Source organism: Drosophila guanche, unplaced genomic scaffold (genome assembly GCF_900245975.1).
Source record: "Drosophila guanche unplaced genomic scaffold, DGUA_6, whole genome shotgun sequence".
In the NCBI taxonomy this organism is placed as follows: domain Eukaryota; kingdom Metazoa; phylum Arthropoda; class Insecta; order Diptera; family Drosophilidae; genus Drosophila; species Drosophila guanche.
In genome coordinates this window covers 5,753,579-5,768,442 of record NW_022995743.1, presented here as the reverse complement: position 1 = coordinate 5,768,442, position 14,864 = coordinate 5,753,579, and the positions used below count along the sequence as shown (strand labels likewise).

The 14,864-nt window shown below is 45.0% G+C and overlaps 1 protein-coding gene across 3 annotated transcripts in view; it reads left to right on the top strand.

The window, feature by feature from the left end:
- Positions 1–14,864, top strand: part of LOC117592551 — a 57,803-nt gene that overhangs the window by 37,971 nt on the left and 4,968 nt on the right. The window contains exon 1 of one of the 3 annotated variants that reach the window (XM_034286429.1): positions 7,170–7,663. The exons of the other annotated variants lie outside the window; for them this stretch is intronic. The gene's annotated coding sequence lies outside the window, so the exon portion shown is untranslated. Of the gene's footprint in view, positions 1–7,169; positions 7,664–14,864 lie in introns of those variants that run through there. 3 annotated transcript variants of the gene reach the window in all.

The window sequence follows — 14,864 nt, the reverse complement described above, 5'->3', positions numbered from 1 at the left end:
GGGCAAGACCAGGGACAGACATTAAATGGGAGTTGGGGGCTGGCTGGCTTAGAGCAGAGCGTGGCCAAAGTCTCGTTAGCGTTTTTGGCCCCGGCAAGTGCAGCTGGCTGCTGGCTGCTGGCTGCTGCCGGAGACGCTCTGGCTGCCTCAGACGTTCGTTCCTTCGTTCGTTCGTTCGTTCGTTCGTTGCACTTGCCGCACTGCGGCGGCAGCTGCTGTATCTGCATCTGCATCTGTGTGCAAGACCCCAAGACTGTGCCTCGCCAGATAGCGTATCTAATGGATACATTTTAGTGCAGACACCGAACGTATCTAATCGTCTAAACGTTTTATTAAATTACGTTAGTCTAAGCTTTTGTTCGTTCGAGCTCTCCAGCTGCTTTGCTGCCTCCCCCCTCCCCCGTATATTGGGGCCTGGTTTGGTTTACTTTTATTTCAGCTGAAATTTGCCTGCTGACCTTGCGCCCGCCCCCCCACCAACTCATCTGGCACAAGTTCAAGGTTAAGCGCTCTTTCTGTTCGCAATTACACTATAAAATTGGCTATAAATTATTGAAGATGTTGGCAGAGGCCATCAACAAAGTTGCATCAAAGTTGGTTTAGCTGAAGAGGGTAAGAGAAGGGTCCAATCGAAGATGAGACGTGACAAAAACCTAAACCAAGAAAAGGGCAGCAGCTGCGAATGAAGAAGTTTCTACACATGTTGGCACTTAGCCTGTTGGCTGATGTTGATTCTTAAGATCAAAGCAAACCAAACAAATGTTATTTAAACAAAAAATAAAAGGGAGACGCAGAATAACAATTCTGAGACGGAAGAGTGACAGTCAGATTGTCGAAGTCCTACAAATGAAATTGAAATTGAAAACGAAATCAAAACATGCATATGGATATCCATCATACGAACTGGCATGCGAGGCGAAACTGGAAGCCACACATAAACAAGGGTAAACAGAGAAAGAGACATGAAGAGGCAGAGCAGAGCGTGACAAGGAGGGAGAATGCAAAGAACAGGCGACAGAGTGGGGAAGAGACAGAGAGACACGACACGACACAGCCGCAGCATCATGCAAATCAGCAAATGAGTAAACAAATAGCAGAAAGGAATTGCAGGAAGATCGAAGCATTGAGTACCCTAAATAGATCACGGTAAACGTAACTCAACGTCTAAGCTCTCGTTGGGAGGGTAGCAACACACACATACAGATGGCATAGAAGAAGGACAGGGAGAGAGAGGGAGGAGGAAGAGGTACACATGTACAAAGGCGTAGGCAGCGGAGCTGTGGGAGTTATTATTGTAGCTGCTCCTGAAATGAGCACAAAAGGGGTTGAGTTTGTAGGCCTGGAGCGAGCAAGCGAAGCGAGGGTGTGTGTGTGTGTATTTCTATAAGAGTCTGGCTATAATTGCTTCTGTTTTTTTGCCCTCAACCCCCCGCCTAGCGAGCCCACAGCAGGAGCAGAAGAGGGACGGCTGAGGAGAGGCGAGGTGCAGCAGCAGAAGAAGAGCAGCACCCGGAGAACAATTGAAGTCAAGCCCCATTTCATTTAAGCTGCAGGCTAAACAGAGTCCACAGCTGGTGCCTCTGTCGCTCCTTGATTTGTTTGCTTAGACTTTAGAGCGGGAGAGATTGCATACAGGAAGAGAGAGGGAGAGACTCAGTCAGGGCCTGTGTCGATTTGGGGCTGCCCTTTTTAGCCTGCAGCATGAATTTATTTGTTTTGAAATTGTAACTTTTGCACTCATCCGAATCCGCATCCACATCCGTAACTGCAACTGCAACTGCAGCAACAACGAGAGAAACAGGCAGGCAGCCAGGGCAGCATCAGCATCAGCATCATCATCATTGCCAGTGATTGGCTTTGGCCTCTCTCTGGTGACTGCTGATTGTGCGGTTTCGATAAGAACACAACTGCAGTTGCAGTTGCAGTCAGTAGCTGCCACAAGAGAAGAGGAGCAATGCAGAAGAAGCAGCAGGCAGCAGCTTCAGAGTCAAGGTAGAAGCAGAAAGTCAAAGGACAGAGAGTGGAACGGACAGAGCCATGTGTATATGTATGTGGGTTGCCTGCTACCTCCTGCGCAAGCAATAAATTAGCAAAAAAGGAAAAGGAAGTGCATGACAGCCAAAAATGTCAAATGAAAGGCGACAAAACAAAAAGTGAATACAGCACACAAAAGGCAGCACTCGAGAAGCAGTCTAGAATGAACGGTAAACCTAACGAATTTTCACTTTATCCAGCGGAGAAATTAAAAGCCAAAAGAGAAATGGTTTGCCAAGCAGTCGCCGAGTGGATGTTCTTACAAAAATGGAACATGACAAATTTCTCACTGTGGCTTCTGCTTCTGCTTATTCTCACTCTCTCTGTCTGTCTCTCTGTCTCATTTACTGTAAATGCACATATTTGCTCTCTTTACAAAAGAGCCGCTGACTGAGCTGCTTGGCTATGTTGACATTTACATCTGCTCTCTTCGCACACCAACGTTTTATGTGCTCTCTATTTGGTGCATTAAAAGAGTATTTAAAAGTCGCCACAGAATCGCTTTAAAGTCTTTGCTTCTATTCATCCAATTTTTTATGTTGTTGTTGCAATATTCTCTCAATATTTCTGTTTTATAGCTGCTCCCAAACGTGCGCGCGTGCAAAACTGCTGATCATGCCAGCGGTGGAAAGGTGGGGGAGGCTGGTTACAGAGAGGATGAGAGCAGGCGCACGGAAGGAGAGACTTGCATTAGAGCTTGAAGAAGAGTGGAACAGGAGCGGGAGCGGGAAAGGCAGTCAAACAATCGAGGAGACGGAGCGGAGCATACATTACAGAGAGATGCTTCGCGGCAGCTTCTTCCTCCTTCCTTCCTCTTGTTTTTCAGCCAGCAACTTTTACTTATTGCTTTGGCTCTCTATTCCTCGCTCTCTCCCTCGCTGTGCTTCTTCTTTTGGGTGTTTCTCGGCTTTTGTTTTCTTTTAATGTGCCAAGCGAGAAGTCGGAATTGGAGTCGGAATAGGAGACGTTGGACGTTGGAGATGGAGATGAAGTCCGGGAATCGGAGTCAAGTCAGAAGCGGCGGCGTGTTCTGCTGCGAATTCGTGAAACGTGATGCCAAAAGTCGTTTCTTCGTTTCGTTTCGTTTCATTTCGTTTCGTTTATTTTTTGGAGAGTTTACTTCTTGTGATACCCTCGGCATAAACAAAGGGTATACTCGGGATCTAAGTCAATTCAGCAGAGTAGAGGATGCAAGAAAAGGCTTCTAAATCATTTATAAACCGTTTATTAACGAAACCCCGAGCTTAATTATAGTTAGTTTATTTTGCCACCAATATATCTGTTTTTAGAGGATATCCATCTAGTCGCAATTCCTCTACCTTAGCCTGCTCAGTTTTATGGCGAATTTTTATTTGTTTTGTGGAGCCTGCCCTTGGTTTTTCCTTGTTCCTTTTTATTTTTTGCTTGGTTCTTGCGGAGGATGCGGATGCTGCTCATGTTTGCTCGCATTTGAATACGAAAATCCACCTTTCTGCCTGCCTCTAGCGGGTAGCCATCATCCTTGTTACCGGGAAACCATAACAGGGCATTGTTCCAGCCAGTTGGCAGCCCTATTAAGGCCCAGAGAGAGATAGAGAGAGAGGCTGAAATATGTCTAACGACTGTCGTTGAACCGAAAGTAGCATGAGAACTTTTCACCCAATACATGGGAATGGCATCATGGCCATAAGTGAACCGAAAACGAAAGCCAAATTGGCAACTTTCAGATGTTCCTCCACCATTCTTCCTCCCTCCTCCCTTCGCCCCATTCCTGTTCCGTAGAGAATGAAAAATGTTCGCGTTTCTTGCCCTAATTGGAGGCGAAACGTTTGTCGCACCAAATAAATAATGATAATGGCACCTGGAGCGTGAAGTCGCAATCGGAGTGGACTCCTATCCCCCACCCCACTGGTTCCAGCTCCAACTCCGCACAGAGGCCATTGACTGTGGCAGAAATGTTGTTGGCTGATTGATTGACGCCTGCTTTTGGTGCTGTTAACAATTCTCATTGTTGTTGTTGTTTGTAAATGTAGTTGTAGTTGTACAGGGGAGCTTGGAGAGTTGGCTTGGCTTGTAATGTAATTAATTGCTCTCCAACCTGTGTCCAAATCACAAAAGGGCAGTCAACAGTTTCAGCGTCAAAGTGGGTCAGCTGTTTGGTTGATAAATAAATGTGTGCGGTATGCTGGCAGGCAGCACAGCGACAGGTAGATGTGGAAACGGAGATAGGAAGACAGAGAGGCAGACAGAACCGGCAAAGAATGCAAGTTGAGTTGAGTCAGCCGCAGAATGTTCAGATTTATGAGGGGGGCATTGAGGGAGTCACATGTAAATGTTTGAAAAAGTGAAGGGGAGATTGTTAAGACACTTTTCAGGCAACCCTCGCTGGACTGCAGTGCCGCGCACGAAAGTTCAGTGAACCGCCCCCCGCTCTAACTAACTTTTCGTCCGAATCAAACACTAAAACATCAATCAAAGCCAAATTAAGCGTAAAACTCAAAGAGCCGAAAGAGACCGCGCGCAGTCAAATCTAAAGCAAAGATAAAGAGTGGAGACAGTGTCGGAGAGAGACAGAGATAACGGAAAAGAGGGAACAAAGCGAGAGGGGCAACAGCAGAGTGCACAAAGGTTAAGCCCGCACGAGAGTTGCGTTCCATTCAGGGAAGACCCAGCCCGCATCTGCAGTAGGCCCAAGACCGGGCCCACGGCCCAGGCAATCAATCAACAGGCGGGACGCACGTACCGGCGGACGAGCGGACGGACAAGCTTTCCAAAGAAAGGCACAGCAAAAAAGAAGAGGGGAGAAGAGAAAAAAGTGCAAGCAAAGTCGTTGAAGCCTAACAAAAGTTGCAGCTAATTTTAGATCGCAGTTTGTGACTGTCTCTTCCACTCTGCCTGCCACTCCTGCGCCTGCTCTGCTTTGCTGTCTCATTTGCATGTGTGCAAGAGAGTGGGGTGGAGAGAAGTGCCGGGAGAGTGGAGAGATACGGATGATGATGAAGATCTGCACTGTGTGGGCGCACGCACAAAGACGCAAAATGCTTGGAGATTTATTTGGTTGCCGTCTCTCTCTCTCTCTCTCTCTCTCTCTTTGTGTGTTATGCAAATCGGCCGACAACAACCGTTTCCTGATAAATTCCCCTTTCCCTGCTCCCTCAACCGTTATAAGCTTCAATGATTTCCACAAATTTGATAAGAACACAGGCGGAGAGAGAGAGGAATTACGAAAGACTGAGGCCACAAACTTGAATTTGATAAGAGAGTGCCAACCAAGAATGAGTGTTTTTTTAGTGCAGGCAACCTTTCATTATCTTTTTCTCTGTGTGAGGGCCACGCCTAGCCGTCTGTCCAAAAACACTGCTGTTGCCATGATTATTACTGGCTAAACCTTCTGGCTAAGATGCCCAATGCTTCTGCAGGGTATTTCTCCCAAAGCCACCCTCCCCTTTCTTCTTTTTCAATTTTATTAATGTTCTTTTTTTCTTCGTTTTATTATCCAACGTTACGTGCTCGGCATCCGCAAAACATTAAATCAAATCAAATCTTTTCCTATGCATTTCTCTCACACTGCCGTGCATTGGCTATGCATTTAAAAAACGGCGCATAAAAGAAATTAAAAAGCAATATTTAATCAACGCACAACATCTGCATTTAAAAGAGGGCCAACTTCAAAGGGCCAACGTTTCTGGGTGTTGACCATTTAACGCGCCCAGCTAAATATAAAGCGTAAAGGCCAACTTTGTTAGATTTTTATCATGTGGATGTTTTTATGGTTCGAAGATGAAGCCAACCCCGCCGGACCCCGCGCACTGACACCAACTTGACTTCCTTGAAATCCCAGCAATATAAATACCAACAAAACAACGAAGAAAAAAACCAAAACCGAAGAAAGAAAGATCTTTGTGGTCTTGTTAATCCTTTGACGTGATGTCTGTTCATAATTTGTGCTCATATTTCATGGTTTGCCTTTTTTTTACGAGTCTTTTGATGGCTCTGGCCTTGCGGCATTTTGAAAAAGGTTTCTGTTCGGGATCTGCAGCGGTGGAATGGGGAGGAGTGTGCTTTGGTGTGTGTGTGTGTGTGTGCGCACCGTGATTGAATATTCTAGAGTTATGTTATCGTAAATCATGCCTGTGACAGTCTCTCTCTCTCTCTGCATATCCCTCTATGGGCATTCTACACTGTACAAAAATGTATTACAGCAACAGACTATCCCCAAAGAGATTTTTGTTTAATTATAATTCTAAAATATTCCACAAAATATGTTACCCCAGTTCCCCCAATTCTAGATATCATTTTGACGGGACAGCTGACAACTGCCAAGTTCTTTCATGGCCTATAACTCATTGGATCTGCTTACCTCCTGGGGGGTTCATTGGCTCAACTAAGATTCGACAGAAGTCTCCCACAGTCGGACGCCTCAACGAAATGCCAATCGGCTGCTATAAATAAAACTGAGAGAAAGAAAAAAAGCAAAAGCAAAGGCAAAAGCAAAACTCTGCTTTTAATTTTAATGAACCATAAAAAATTCACACGCACCACAAAGGAGGAGCTCGGAAAACGAAAGAGAATATGATATTACGATTCCCCCGAGTCAAATAAAGGTTGACACACAGAAAGAAGAGACCTTTCTTCTTCCGAAGGAGGAGCGGAAGGGGCAGGGGCAGGGGCAGGGGCAGTCAGGCGCAAATGTTAATGAAATTTAAATACCTGCTAACAAACAAAGTCTACACCAAAAATAGAGATGAAGTGAGAGGGATAGGGGGAGGCCAGGGAACCAGCGAAAGAGTCGCATTTCTCAGCAAACAAATCAAACGAGAAGTAACAGCGCCAGCAGCAGCCCGAAGAAACATTAACAACAACAACAAAAAATGGTCAAAATTCAAAGAAAACTATTAAACAACTGTTTATCCGGGAGGGCAAATATCTGTCTGTGGGATCTCTCTGGGATCGGGAGAATCTCTTCTTCTCACAGAACAACATTTCTACTCTGCTCTGTGCAACAGAGTTCAGCTCTGTTAAACGAGTCCGCACGTAACAGCGAAGCCAGCTGAGGCAGCGACTGCGACTGAGGCAGCGGCAGCGGCAGCGGCAGCAGCTTAAAGCCAGAGCTCTGGTTCTCGGCTCAAAGTCAGAACTTGGGGTTTTCATTAGCTTGGAGCACGTCGCTCCGACCGGTTCGGTTTCTTTCGCTTGTTCGGGACAGGGTTACCAGTGTGGAGTGCTGCTCAAAGGCCAAGGCAACAACAGAAAAAATCAAAGAGAGAATTTTGTGCGCGTGCGCGTCGTCGTCGTCGTCGTCGTCGTCTGCCCACACAACGAGATACGAGAGCGATACTCTTTCTCTTCTGCACAGCAAATTCGTTTCGTTTTTTATGCAAATTTCCAACGTTTCGTCACAGTGTGAAAGTAAAAGAATCCAGTGAAGCAAAACAAAAGAAATATCCAGCAAATATTACGAAATACTTGTACAACGAAAGCGCAACATAGAGCAACAAAAAAGAGTGTGTCCAAAAGAGAGTTCGCAGCTTTTATCCATGGTTGTGTTTGTTTGTGTGTGTTAATTGATAAATCTACAGCAAAAAGTGTGCATTTAACGGCAAATTTCGTGGATTTCGATTTTGTGGCACTGTGTAAACACTGTCCATAGGTAAGCCATGAAGAGGGGCCCAATAATAGTTAAAATACAATTAGCGTCATGCTCTGGAAATTGGGTTAAATATGGGTTGGGATATTAATAAAGTGTTTTTTATTTGGTGGGTGGGCAGAGAGAGATTTATTGTGTTTGGGTGTCGCATGGTTTACCGATCCGGTGAATCGTTTTTAATGATGGCGGGGGAGGGCCCCGATGTAATCGATTTGGCTGGGGGAGGGAACTGTTGTAAATCTGTTTAAGACATTTAGAGACAGTTGTAAATGTTAATTAATATAATTTAAGGGACATTTTTATTTTTATTTATGTTCTGTAGAAAATATTGAACCCAAACAGTTGTTAACTTCATTTAATTCCCAAGATCCCTTTAAAGTTTAAACAGAAGCAGAAAGTATCAATCAATAGAACCCCGCGAAAAGCTGTAAAATCCCGCATCACATTACCTTTGAACAGTTATAAAACCCACACTAAACTCTCAACAGAACCTTTCCTTTGCCATCAACTTTTCCCCCCTAAAGAATATCTTTTTAAGGCCATTAATTATCGGTTATCTTCAATGAGGGCTCTCCCCCCTGTCCACTCAGGACTGACAACTTAATGCAGCTGCAATTCCCGCATCACTCAAAGCCAAAGCCAAAGCCAAAGCCAACGCCAACGCATGGAAATCATCAACATCATCATCATATCTCAAGAGACATTTCAAAATTTCACTAACAAAACAAAAAAGAAAGACGGGCGCAACATTTTCTTATTGTATCTCATTTTCTGGGTCAATAGAGAGCCCATCCTCGTACCGTATGGAAGGTTGAATAGATGGATGTAGGGCCAAGCCCAAGTCCCAGTCCCAGTCCCCGATCCAGTGTCAGTGTTAGAGTCAACAGGCGGCCCAGCCCTAGAAAAGCTGCAACAAATGCCAAAACGGGGCTCTGGTCTATGGTCTCTGGCTCTCCCCCAACCAAAAAAGGGATTTCCCTTTTACAATAACCAACGAAACGAAAACTTTCATTGCTTCTCTTAGCAGAGAGCCATAAACGAAGAAGAATAACGGACGACCCCATGGAAGAAGAAAAGTGTCGGCGTCACGTAAAGAATCGCCAGAAAAAGAATATGCAAACAATAAACACTCGCAGGGCATAAATTAAAGAAGTCAACCGATTGAATGCTCAATGAACTTCATAGAGAACCCGAGAACTTGTGTAGAGTGTGGAGTGTGGAGTGTGTGGAGAGTGCTGGGAGGAGACTTCAAAAGGCCAAAGCCAACGGTTCTTTGACACACACACAACAGGAGGGGAGGGGATCTCTTATATGGGGTAAGAGGTTCTTTCGAACCAAATAAGTTTCAAGTCAACTGTCGCTGCATTTCGGTTTCGATTTCCTGTGTGTCGTGTATGTCGTTACCTCGTGCTCCTCTGTCGTTTGTGCATTCAGCGCATGATTAATCAAAGGGGGAAAAAAGAACCCCAAAAAGAATGAAATGTATGACAAGTTCTACTCATACTTCTTGATTGCATATTTCCCCACTCTTTTTGACCGTTTCGTTTCGTTTCGTTTCATTTTGTTGATTAGTAAGCATGTCGACATTTCAATAAAAAACAACATATCATCCGCAAAGGCAGCTCCTCCTCATCAACGTCATGCGAGGCACTACTACTAATAATCTTTTTTTTTGTTTTTGTACCCTTTGAGAGGTTTTGTGGCTTTGCATTTTAATTGCCAGCCCCCGCTGCCATTTACCCATTTAGCCAGCTGCCGCTACTTCTGTCGATGATTATGGATTGGGAAATTATTGGGCGCGTCTCTCCAGCGACTGTTCATTCAATTTTGGCATCGAATCAAATATGCACAGAGATACAAATAAGACAAAAACAAGCAGTACGTTTCGAAGGTATAAGACTCGAATATGTTTGAATTTCAACGGTGGATATCTTTGTTTTGATTCAGTTTGATAACAGATTTTATATAAGATTGCCGCTACATCATACGACTCGCAGTACGCAAATTAATCAGGTGGCAATGCCTATAGTAAGACAACAAAAAGCACATTTACATACCCGTTTCGCATAGGTAGCTGGCGTGGGGCAGGGCTGTGCACAATCTTATGAGTATTCTCCCAGAGTTTCGACTTTACGACTATGAATGGAAATTATCGGCCATGGAATACGCATTGTTTAGCATTTTGGTTTTTAACTTATCGCGAGGGCACTGTGATCATCACCTGCAATGAGGGAATGGGAATTTTCAGTGGGTTAATCATTTGAGTATTTTTGGTTAAATGTCAGGCAATTGCTCAAGTGAATATACCCGATCGTATATCATTCGCTTCATTTTTATTTGCCCCGTCATTCTGTCATTCGATCCACATCTACGTATGTCTGGGAAAAATCTATTTACGGGCTATTTATCTTGTTTTTCGTCCAGTTAAAGCACTAGGATTTTTATGGCTTGCTGGTGATTAATGCATTTCAAATACCAACTGTCGAGCACCAGAGTCACAAAGAGACGTTTTCCCCCACTGTCCATTGGCCACAGCACACACTTGCGCACACACATTTACACTTTTATGTTCCCCGAGAATAGTGAAAAGGCAACCAAACATTCTCGCAGGGAAAACTATTCCTACGGCGAGAGCGTAGATGGTAATGCTCTCAATGGGATAATTTACTGCGTTTTTTCTATTAGCAATTTCAAAGGATCGTAGATCTGTCTGGTATGGTAAAAGATCATTGATATATTTCATTTCTTTTACGCGTACCTACAAATTGTAGAGAGTTGCACCTACACCAACAAATTGTGGAGAGTTGCACCGCCACATACAAATTGTAGAGAATTGCAAAAACCCAAGCAACAAGAACGTTTTGCAACACTTGACAAATGAAAGCAAATATCGCAACAGAACCAAAAGCGTGCAAAAAAATAAAACGAAGAAAAATTGAGGGAAGAAAATAAGGGAGATAAAAGCGAAACAAAAAGCACCCAAGAATGGAACAGTCGGCGTTAATTTTTCATGGCGCGACAACCAGACCAGCAGAATATTATTTCATTTATTTACATCACGAGGAAGGGAGGGGTGGAGTGGAGTGGAGTCTAGAGATGGAGACTAAACAAACTCTAGCGTTGTCCAGGGTCCAACCACGTCATTAGTCACGTCGAGAGGTGGGTTTGGCGGAGGGGGACATTGATAGGGGGATAGGGGATAATATAAGCCACAAAGCTGTAAGCTATGAAACCCGCGGCCAAAGCGGATAAAAAGTAATCAAAAGTGCTAAGAACGACATAATAAGGCAACTGAGAGCTGAAGTAGGGAGTTGGAAGAAAAGAGTCAAGAGTTGAGAGAGTGGAAGGAAGGAGTGGAGAGTTGGAGCGAGCGCTGGAAGCTGTGGCTGAAGAAGGTGCTCCTTATGCACCACAGAAAAATGCTTGACAGAAAGGAAATGAAATCAAATAAAGAAAAACGAACAAAGAGAAGAACCATAAAAAACGTCGCCACGGCAGGAGTAGTGCATTTATGTATGAGGAATATCAAAAAGCGGGGAGAGTGGAGAGGGAGTGGTGTGTAGTAAGAGAGAGAGTGGCGAGTTGTAGGAGGAGTATAATTGGAGAGCGTAGGAAGGAGTTAGCAAGGTGCATTTGTATGCGGTGTGGTTGGGGTTTCTTATTTTGCCTTCCTCGCTCTCTCTTTGTCCTCAAATTAGGCACCTACAAGCATACCTTGAGAGTGCTCTCTGGGGCTGGATCACCCTTCCATCAAAACACCTTGTGTGGTGTCAGGAGAGGGGGGAACGCTGGCAGCGACGTCAAGTGCTGGCGTTGACGTAGGGCGACGCGGATTCCTAGCCGCTACCGACTAAGCGGCTTTCCAGCGACGGTGTACGATTTTTAAGCCGCAGCTTAAAGTGGTGACAACAGCAAAGGCTACAGCTACAACTACAACTACAGCTGAAAAAATCTTGCGGGTTCTCCCTCTATGGCAGTGCAGTCCGCTTCGAAGTTGGGTTGCATTTTGTAAAACTCTTTAGTGTGATTAATGTGCCACACACACATGCCCCCACGGCCCACACTCTGTGCCAAAATGCATGTATGGGTGTTTCCTTTTATGAGCTCTTTGGTTTACAAGCAGGTCGTGCTCCTTACACTTTTCCTTTTCTACTTCCTTTGCCACTCCTGGCGATCCCTCTGTGCCTTTCTTTCCCCTTTTGCTAGTTCTGGCTTTTGTTCGGGACAAACAAAAGCCAAAGGCAACGCCATGCCAAGTCACGCCACCCACCTATGCGCAGACATGTTCTGTTTGCACTCGCACACACACACACGCGGAAATACATGGATTTACAGCTGCACAGCCCTAATCCTTTTGACGTTGCTTTTATCGCACTTGCCTTCGACTCCTTTTATTTAGCCAGCAGCCTGTGTGCCCCTAGGGTAGCACCAAGATATGCTATTCCATTTGGTTACTGCATTTCGACACTACTAAAAAATAGAACAAAAAATAAAAAAACTGTTCACTTTCACACGCGGAAACGGAGCAACGGTTGTGAAAAGCGCGCACAAAACTATGGTGTGACCTTTTGTGATCCCAGCAATTAGCCAACAAATAATTACCGATACTCTATCGATACACCGCAACGAACCGAATTATTTGGAGGGGGAGAAGGAAATACAGCCTTTGCTTTATTTAATTAATTATATTGCGGAAGAACAAAGAAAAAACATCACACTCCATGCCCCAACATCGATTTGATTAATTAAACTACATACATCGATATGCTTTTAGGTACAGCGCATCGACTAGTCGATTATTCTTTTCCGCTTCCTTTTGCTTTTCCATTTCTATCCTTCTGCTTTCCGTTTCGTTCTCTTCGTGTTGCAGTTGCTGCTTTTGGGTTTATTTTTTGAAGCTGTTGCGTATCTCATTATGTGCACGAGCTGCGTCTTGGGTTACATATGTTCATACATATCTGTCATAAGCATAAATAACTCTCCCTGTGCTGCCCCGATATGCAGCACTCGCTTACACATATTGACTCTTTGGGGGCTTCATTTGCTCAAGTGTTTCGCCTTGGGGCGACCCTAGTTCCTCCAGGGGCTTGGTGCCTGGCAGTCAGTGCAACAGGCAGCAGCCGACACTCGGGGCCATCTACTGTGACAGGCAGGCAGACAGGCAGGATGTTGAAAAGGATTCCGCAAAACAAAACAAAAGAAATACAAAAAAAGCTACAGGAAAAAATTGTAAGCCTTTTGTGGGGCTTCATGCGAAGTCATCTTTCGAGCATGTGTCGTGCCAGTCATAAATTAAGTGGGTTTCCTTTCCACCTCTGCCTGCCGCCTGTATTTCCTGCTTCTTCTTTTTTGTTTCTTAGTTTGGATCCTCAGGTCCGTGGTCCGTACGGCGGTGGCAGCTGCTGCTGCGGCTTTGTTGTGCCACTTTCCCGTTGGGGCGCCTCGGCGCACAAATTAATTAAGACATTTTCGATGAGATCAACGTAAATGCGAGACGAGGCCAAATACAAATTACGAGCACTCCGCACGTGAAACTGTGTCATTGTGTGACATTAAAACTTGCACAAAACAAAAACAAAAGCAAAGTAAAGAAACACAAAAAGAGAGTAAAGGAAAAAAGAACAACAGCAGAGATACAACGGTAGCGGGCAAAAGCGACAATAAAACAGAAAAGTGCAGGAAAAAATCCAGGCACGTACAAGCCAGGAAACAAGTCGGTCGGTCGGCCAGTCGGCGATGCCTGTTGTGGACCCGTATCGAATCCTCTCCTGCTCTGCGATGCGGCTGCGGCATCAATTTTTGTCCAGTAGCCGAGAAAATGTCACGTTTCCACATAAGTTACAAAAAGGCTTTTGGCCACGTTGAGCGTGAGAATTGTCAAGTCTTAGACGCTCCACTCGCCCGGTCCGTTCCCCTCTCCTTTGTATGTGCTTTCCTGTCCAGGAAAAGGTACTTTCCATGGTGAAAATTAATTGCCGACCGTGTTGGCGTCTCAGTCTTTGTCTGGCAATTAATTGGAAAGCAGATCCACTAAACAGAAATAAGAAAAAAACAAAACAAAACAAAAACAAAAAAAAACGGAAACGAGCAACCGAAATGTTTGCTACACATTTTGAGGTTGGATTCGGCTCGGGGGCAAAGCACAGCAAAACCCAGAGCTGCATTCGATAATCGCAGGGCCCTGGAAAAGCCATTCCATTCCAGAGCAGTTAAAACAAAATCAATTAAATTTTCTGCTCAAGGAAAATTTGCGCGTTGCTTGTTAATGGTCCAAGTCCAGGGGTTGTGCTGTACGCCAGGGGGCTAAAAAAGATTTAATAACTTTTGGTCGGACAAACTAAAATTTTGCCAGTTTATATGAGCCAATATTAATTCCAGCTGCATCTGGTTTTCGGTGTAGTTTCGGGAAGATGTACAGGGCGAGGGTAACCGACCAGCCCCGAGGGCTCGTTAAATGCTTTATGAGCAGAGACGTCGCTTTATGGGCTCTACGGCTGGCGCTGCTGCTGCTGCTGTTGCCGTTGATGCTGTAACTGCTCCCAATGTAACCATCGGTATTGCTACTCCGGTGATGCTGCCACTGGCCATAGTTGGGATCCGACGCACGCTTCAGTTCAAATGGAAAAGCAATTAGAAGATGGATGGATGGATACTCTTCCCAGGCCGAAAGCTAAAGCCATAGTCAATTGGCCAGCAGATGCGGCCACTTTGCTAATTGCCAACTAATTTGCTGAAGTGAATCTGCCCGTATCGTATCCCTATAATGCGTTGCACAATCCTCCAAAGTGTTCCCACCACCACCTGTATGCCATATGCAAATGCTGGAATGCGGGGGGAAATGTGAATGCCAAACAGCCTGCCGCCCTCGCACACACACAAACACACACACGATGCTGCTGTTGCTGCTGCTTCTATCTTCTTGGCATAGCAGATGTCTGTCCTCGTCTTGGGGACTCTTGTAATCAGCCACATTTATGTTTGGCCATAAAATATGCAAATATCCTTTAAGTACTTTTAATGCCTTGCCATTTGTTGGTCTTCGGTCTACGGTCTACGGTCTGCGGTCTCTGTTGGCCCATGGCCATATCGACTGCTTCCTTGTCCGGCTCCGTTTCTGGCTCCTGCCGCACTCTGCCTGCCCCTCTGTAATGTTGTTAATGGGATGTTTGGGGCATTGTCGCAGTCGTCGTCTTGTCTATTCTAT